Genomic DNA, 8,882 nt, shown 5'->3' on the forward strand with positions numbered 1-8,882 from the left:
TTGGTTCCGACCGGACCGGTCGGCTAACGGCCGTTAACTGCTGCTCCGTCCGCGCGCTGGGCCACGTGGGCTGACCGGTGGGCCCAATAGGTCAGGGAAACGGTTAAATCGCTAGTCACTGTGGTTTTGGGTTTTTTATAACAGCCGACCACACGTTTGATAGGTCTTTGAGAAAAATTAAAATGTGATAGTTTTTTGAAGCCCTAGCATGTAAACTAGCAGTTTTATGCTATTTACTCCCTACACCCACACAAACTTACATTTAAGTTTTATGTAATTAGCCATTTGGCAAACTGTGATTGGGTGTGAGGGTAGGAGGGCCCACCCAACTTAAAGTAGTAGATATAGTATCATTGGTGTGATCAGATCGATGGGTTTGCCGAGCCAAGCTCAGCCGGAGAAGAAAACGAGCCCACTTTCACATCCCATTGGGGTGTGTTTTTTCTATCGCCCCGAACCCAAAAACTCGAGCTGCACATCCATGCGCCAAATCCTATATGGCGCCTTAAGCGCCGGTTTTAGTATGTTTTGCAAATCGGCGCACATCCAGGAGGCGGAGAAGTTCATCCTGGTTTTGTGAAGCTTCCCAGCCCGGTTTTGTGAAGCTTCTTTAAGCTTCCGTTTTTTTCTAGTTTTCTAAACCAGTTTTTGTTCAGTTTTATCATTTTTTTTCATTTTTCTTCTTTTCATTTTCTCCTTTTTTCATCTTCTTTCTTTTTTCAATTGCGTGAACTTTTAGATTAAAAACTTATACAAATTCATTAACTTATTCATAAATTGTAATTTTTTTCTCAACTTTATGATTTTTTAATTTCATGAATCCTTTTGAAATCTGTGAACCTTTTCAGTTCTGCTAACTCTTTTTTGTGAACTCTTTCAAATCTGCGAACTTTTACAGTTTTTGCTAACTTTTTAGTTTTTTTTTAAATTTATGGTTTTATTTCAAATCCGTGATTTGTTTTCAGTTTTTGCTAAATTTTTATAGTGAACTTTTTTTCAAATTTATGTTTTTTCTAAAAAAATCTTGACTTTTTTCAAATTCATGATTTTTTGGAATTAACAAACATTTTTAAAATTCGTGAACTTTTTCAATTTTCTAAATATTTTCCAAATCATGAGCTTTTTTCAAATTGATGAATTTTTTTGAATTTGGGAACATTTTTTCGTTCATGAACTTTTTCACAGCACATGCTCACAAGAGAGAGAAAAAACCCTAGCAAGCATCCCTGCATAGAAATGGATCGAACGAGCACATCATGTGAGAACGAAGGAAGAACAGCTATCGAGCCAGCTATACGTGACGATCCACTAGGGGGAGCGCGTGAGCGCCAGTAGTCTTCGTGGCGTTTAAGGCGCCAACCAGGACCTCCCTCTACTATGCCAGGACTATATCTCGCTTCACGCGAGTATTCTACTACTGGAAAAAGTGCTAGCCATAACTTTTATAGATGGCGTGGCATTTTACATCCGCGTCAGCATTTTTTTTTCAAATAGTGTTGCGTAGGCCAAATCCGTATGCCAGCTTTACAAGCATAGTGCTGGCGTTGATTGTTTTGTAAACGTCACAAATCTATTGGCTCATATACACTCACCGTTTGGAAACCAATGGTGATGTTGGTTTTGTTTGCACGCCATAATTATTTTATTAGTGTTGGCGTTATTTTTCTTTGCACACCATAGTATATAATTACATTATATTTTTTTGCCATCATTTTATTTTGCCCGTGATTAGCTATGGCGTTGTCATTTTATCCAACACCAACAATGACCTAGTAAAATACCTAAGTCCACCGCCCGCTCTCATTTCACACCCCACCGGGCCCCGTCATAGCTAGACACAACTCCCGTTGGACCAAAGCCGCTGCCGCCCCCGTCGCCGCCCCGCCGCCGCCCCGTCTCCACCCCCGTCACCGCCGCCGCCCCTCGCCGGCGCCAAGATTAGATCCACTCCTCCGTTCACGCGGACACGCCAAACGGCTGGAAATTGTAGTGACAATCTTCCGTTGGCGGATCTGAGCAAGTTTAGTAGAAATTTATAGAATGTGTTATGTATATTCTTCAAAGTTATCATTTTAGTTTTCTTTACACATTTATGTATAGGTTGACTGGTATATGAAAATCGAATAGCTTTGCATACAGAAGTTATTCTTATATATGATCGTATGCGTATGCATAGAAGTCAGTTTGCTATATCTTATTTATCAAAATAGATTCATAATTTTATTTATTCTACTTAATTAACAAAATCATGTCTTTCCAACACATGCACTATTCACTATAAAAGTATCTGATTTTGTTTTGATACAGCTCACACCAAGTATTTGATAATGAAACTTCACAAATCATATCTTTCCAACACATGAACTATTTTATATTGCATATTATCTTGATCATATATATATATATATACGCGATGTGTCTGTAGGCCATGGCCAATTTTGGAGGCAACAACAAGTCGGTGTGCGATGTGGACATGACCAACAATGAATTCTTAAACACTTTTGAGTATGTCATCAAGAGCGTGCAAGGGGCAAATGCCGATCTAAAGGGGAGATTAAAGAGCTACGCAAGGATGTTGTTCGGCTCGTTCAGGAGACTAATCAGTTTAGGGACAAGAGGGATAAGCTCGTCGAGGATCGGGATAAACTGAAGGAGGATAGGAGACGCCTCAAGGGTGAGAGGATTGACCTGAAGATGGACATAGATCATTTCAGAAGAGAAGGAGAAGTAGATAGAAAGAAGCTGATGCAACTGGGCATACTCCTTGCTGAAGATTAGTTTTTTAAGTAGCTAGCTCATCTTATTAGTTGATGATGATTGAGTAACTAGAGTACTTGAGTGAACTTTTGTGAAGTTTAATATCAACTTGTTGAGTTCATGAGCCTCTCTATGTAATGATTATCTATTAAGTAAGTACCTAGTGTTGTTGGGGATCGTTGCAGAAATTTAAAATTTTCTACGCATCACCAAGATCAATCTATGGAGAAACTAGCAACGAGAGTGAGAGGGGAGTGCATCTTCATACCCTTGAAGATCATGACACGAAAGTGTTACAAGAACGCGGATGAGGGAGTCATACTCGTGGCGATTCAGATCACGGTTGATTCTGATCAAAGCACCGAACAACGGCGCCTCCGCGTTCAACACACGTGCAGCCCGATGACGTCTCCCATAACTTGATCCAGCAAGGAGAGAGGGAGAGGTTGGGGAAGACTTCGTCCAGCAGTAGCACGACAGCGTGGTGGCCTTGGAGAAGCGTGGTACTCCGGCAGGGCTTCGCCAAGCGTCGCGGGAGGAGGAGGTGTTGGGGAGGGGGAGGGCTGCGCCTTGGATGTGGTGCGGCTGCCCTCCCACCTCCCCTATATTTATAGGGGCAAGGGAGAGGGGGGCCGCCCCCCCTCCAGATGGATCTAGAGGGGGGGGGGGCGGCCAAGGGGGGAGGCTTGCCCCCCAAGCCAGGGGGGGCTTTAGGGTTCCCCCAAACCCTAGGCGCATGGGCCCTAGGGGGTTTGGCGCCCAGCCCACCTAGGGGCTGGTTCCCCCCTCCATATTCAGCCCATAGGGCCCTCCAGGGCAGGTGGACCCTCCCGGTGGACCCCCGGAACCCTTTCGGTGGTCCCTGTACAATACCGATAAACCCCCAAACACTTCCGGCGATCGAATAAGGACTTCCCATATATAAATCTTTGTCTCTGGACCATTCCGGAACTCATTGTTACGTCCAGGATCTCATCCGGGACTCCAAACAACATTCTGTAACCACGTACAAACTTTCCCTATAACCCTAGCATCATCGTACCTTAAGTGTGTAGACCCTACGTGTTCGGGAATCATGCAGACATGACCGAGACATCTCTCCAGCCAATAACCAACAGCGGGATCTGGATACCCATGTTGGCTCCCACATGTTCCACGATGATCTCATCGGATGAACCACGATGTCGAGGATTCAATCAATCCCGTATACGATTCCCTTTGTCTACCGGTATAGCACTTGCCCGAGATTCGATCGTCGGTATACCGATACCTTGTTCAATCTCGTTACGGCAAGTCTCTTTACTAGTTCCGTAACACATCATCCCGTGACCAACCCCTTAGTCACATTGAGATCATTACGATGATGTCTTACCGAGTGGGCCCAGAGATACCTCTCTGTCATACGGAGTGACAAATACCAGTCTCGATTCGTGCCAACCCAACAGACACTTTCGGAGATACCCGTAGTGCACCTTTATAGCCACCCAGTTATGTTGTGACGTTTGGCACAACCAAAGCATTCCTAGAGTATTCGGGAGTTGCACAATCTCATGGTCTAATGAAAAGATACTTGACATTAGAAAAGCTTTAGCAGACGAACCACACGATCTTGTGCTATGCTTAAGATTGGGTCTTATCCATCACATCATTCTCCTAATGATGTGATCCCGTTATCAATGACATCCAATGTCCATGGTCAGGAAACCGTAACCATCTATTGATCAACAAGCTAGTCAACTAGAGGATCACTAGGGACATGTTGTCGTCTATGTATTCACACATGTATTACGATTTTCGGATAACACAATTATAGCATGAACAATAGACAATTATCATGAACAAGGAAATATAATAATAATAACCCTTTTATTATTGCCTCTAGGGCATATTTCGAACAGTCTCCCACTTGCACTAGTGTCAATAATCTAGTTACATTGTGATGAATTGAACACCCATAGAGTTGTTGGAAATATGCCCTAGAGGCAATAATAAAAGTGTTATTATTATATTTCTTTGTTCATGATAATAGTCTTTTATTCACGCTATAACTGTATTATCCGGAAATCGTAATACACGTGTGAATACATAGACCACAGTATGTCCCTAGTGAGCCTCTAGTTGACTAGCTCGTTGTGATCAACGGATAGTCATGGTTTCCTGGCTATGGACATTGGATGTTGTTGATAACGGGATCACATCATTAGGAGAATGATGTGATGGACAAGACCCAATCCTAAGCATAGCACAAAGATCGTGTAGTTCGTTTGCTAGAGCTTTGCCAATGTCAAGTATCTCTTCCTTTGACCATGAGATCGTGTAACTCCTGGATACCGTAGGAGTGCTTTGGGTGTATCAAACGTCACAACGTAACTGGGTGACTATAAAGGTGCACTACAGGTATCTCCGAAAGTACCTATTGTTTTATGCGGATCGAGACTGGGATTTGTCACTCCGTGTAAACGGAGAGGTATCTCTGGGCCCACTCGGTAGGACATCATCATATGCGCAATGTGACCAAGGAGTTGATCACGGGATGATGTGTTACGGAACGAGTAAAGTGACTTGCCGGTAACGAGATTGAACAAGGTATCGGTATACCGACGATCGAATCTCGGGCAAGTAACATACCGATAGACAAAGGGAATTGAATACGGGATTGATTAAGTCCTTGACATCGTGGTTCATCCGATGAGATCATCGTGGAACATGTGGGAGCCAACATGGGTATCCAGATCCCGCTGTTGGTTATTGACCGGAGAACGTCTCGGTCATGTCTGCATGTCTCCCGAACCCGTAGGGTCTACACACAGGTTCGATGACGCTAGGGTTATAAAGGAAGCTTGTATGTGGTTACCGAATGTTGTTCGGAGTCCCGGATGAGATCCCGGACGTCACGAGGAGTTCCGGAATGGTCCGGAGGTAAAGATTTATATATAGGAAGTCCTGTTTCGGCCATCGGGACAAGTTTCGGGGTCATCGGTATTGTACCGGGACCACCGGAAGGGTCCCGGGGGCCCACCGGGTGGGGCCACCTGCCCCGGGGGGCCACATGGGCTGTAGGGGGTGCGCCTTGGCCTACATGGGCCAAGGGAACCAGCCCCAAGAGGCCCATGCGCCTAGGGAACCCTAGAGGGAAGAGTCCTCAAAGGGGAAGGCACCTCCGAGGTGCCTTGGGGAGGATGGACTCCTCCCCCCCTCTTGGCCGCCGCACCAGATGCCATCTGGAGGCTGGCCGCCGCCCCTTGGGGTGGGAAACCCTAAAGGGGGCGCAGCCCCCTTCCCCCCTATATATATTGAGGCATGGGGCTGCCCATAACACGCGATTTGATCTCTAGTTGGTGCAGCCCTGCCCCTCTCCCTCCTCCTCTTCTCCCATGGTGCTTGGCGAAGCCCTGCTGGATTTCCACGCTCCTCCACCACCACCACGCCGTTGTGCTGCTGTTGGATGGAGTCTTCCTCAACCTCTCCCTCTCTCCTTGCTGGATCAAGGCGTGGGAGACGTCACCGGGCTGTACGTGTGTTGAACGCGGAGGTGCCGTCCGTTCGGCACTTGATCATCGGTGATCTGAATCACGACGAGTACGACTCCATCAACCCCGTTCACTTGAACGCTTCCGCTTAGCGATCTACAAGGGTATGTAGATGCACTCTCCTTCTACTCGTAGCTGGTTTATCCATAGATAGATCTTGGTGACACGTAGGAAAATTCTGAATTTCTGCTACGTTCCCCAACAGTGGCATCATGAGCTAGGTCTATTGCGTAGATTCTTTGCACGAGTAGAACACAAAGTAGTTGTGGGCGTTGATGTTGTTCAATATGCTTACCGTTACTAGTCCAATCTTGTTTCGACGGTATTGTGGGATGAAGCGGCCCGGACCGACCTTACACGTACTCTTACGTGAGACAGGTTCCACCGATTGACATGCACTTGGTGCATAAGGTGGCTAGCGGGTGCCAGTCTCTCCCACTTTAGTCGGAACGGATTCGATGAAAAGGGTCCTTATGAAGGGTAAATAGCAATTGGCATATCACGTTGTGGTTTTGCGTAGGTAAGAAACGTTCTTGCTAGAAACCCATAGCAGCCACGTAAAACATGCAAACAACAATTAGAGGACGTCTAACTTGTTTTTGCAGGGTATGCTATGTGATGTGATATGGCCAAAAGGATGTGATGAATGATATATGTGATGTATGAGTTTGATCATGTTCTTGTAATAGGATTCACGACTTGCATGTCGATGAGTATGACAACCGGCAGGAGCCATAGGAGTTGTCTTTATTTTTTGTATGACCTGCGTGTCATTGAAGAACGCCATGTAACTTACTTTACTTTATTGCTAAACGCGTTAGCCATAGAAGTAGAAGTAGTCGTTGGCGTGACAACTTCATGAAGACACGATGATGGAGATCATGATGATGAAGATCATGGTGTCATGCCGGTGACAAGATGATCATGGAGCCCCGAAGATGAAGATCAAAGGAGCTATATGATATTGGCCATATCATGTCACTACTCTATTTGATTGCATGTGATGTTTATCATGTTTATGCATCTTGTTTGCTTAGAACGACGGTAGTAAATAAGATGATCCCTTACAACAATTTCAAGAAGTGTTCTCCCCTAACTGTGCACCGTTGCTATAGTTCGTCGCTTCTAAGCACCACGTGATGATCGGGTGTGATGGATTCTTACGTTCACATACAACGGGTGTAAGACAGTTTTACACAGCGAAAACACATAGGGTTAACTTGACGAGCCTAGCATGTGCAGACATGGCCTCGGAACACGGAGACCGAAAGGTCGAGCATGAGTCGTATAGTAGATACGATCAACATGAAGATGTTCACCGATGTTAACTAGTCCGTCTCACGTGATGATCGGACACGGGCTAGTTGACTCGGATCATGTAATCACTTAGATGACTAGAGGGATGTCTATCTGAGTGGGAGTTCATAAGATGAACTTAATTATCCTGAACATAGTCAAAAGACCTTTTGCAAATTATGTCGTAGTTCACGCTATAGTTCTACTGTTTTAGTTATGTTCCTAGAGAAAATATAGTTGAAAGTTGACAGTAGCGATTATGCGGACACTAGAACGCTTATGTCCTTAATGCACTGCTTAGTGTGCTGAACCCCAAACGTTGTTTGTAGATGTTGCGAACATCGGACATACACATTTTGATAACTACGTGATAGTTCAGTTAAATGGTTTAAGTAGAGGCACCAAAGACGTTTTCGAAACGTCGCGGAACATATGAGATGTTTCGAGGGCTGAAATTAGGATTTCAGGCTCGTGCCCACGTCAAGAGGTATGAGACCTCCGACGATTTTCTTAGCCTGCAAACTAAGGGAGAAAAGCTCAATTGTTGAGCTTGTGCTCAGATTGTCTGAGTGCAACAATCACTTGAATCGAGTGGGAGTTGATCTTCCAGATGAAATAGTGATAGTTTCTCAAAAGTCATTACCACCAAGCTGCTAGAGCTTCGTGATGAACTATAACATATCAGGGATAGATATGATGATCCTTGAAATATTCGCGTTGTTTGACACCGCGAAAGTAGAAATCAAGAAGGAGCATCAATTGTTGATGGTTGATGAAACCACTAGTTTCAAGAAGGGCAAGGGAAAGAAGGGATACTTCATGAAACGGCAAATCAGCTGCTGCACCAATGAAGAAACCCGAGGTTGAACCCAAACCCGAGACTAAGTGCTTCTGTAATAAGGGGAACAAACACTGGAGCAGGATTACCCTAGATACTTGGTAGATGAGAAGGCTGGCAAGGTCGATAGAAGTATATTGGATATACATTATGTTAGTGTGTACTTTACTAGTACTCCTAGTAGCACCAGGGTATTAAGATACCGGTTCAGTTGCTAAGTGTTAGTAACTCGAAATAAAAGGCTACGAAATAAAAGGAGACTAGCTAAAGGTGAGCTGACGATATGTGTTGGAAGTGTTTCCAAGGTTGATGTGATCAAGCATCGCACGCTCCCTCTACCACCGAGATTGGTGTTTGCGTTGAGCATGGACATGATTGGATTATGTCTATCGCAATACGGTTATTCATTTAAGGAGAATAATGGTTACTCTATTTATTTGAATAATACCTTCGATGGTCTT

Source organism: Triticum dicoccoides, chromosome 3A (assembly GCF_002162155.2).
Source record: "Triticum dicoccoides isolate Atlit2015 ecotype Zavitan chromosome 3A, WEW_v2.0, whole genome shotgun sequence".
Taxonomy (NCBI): Eukaryota; Viridiplantae; Streptophyta; class Magnoliopsida; order Poales; family Poaceae; genus Triticum; species Triticum dicoccoides.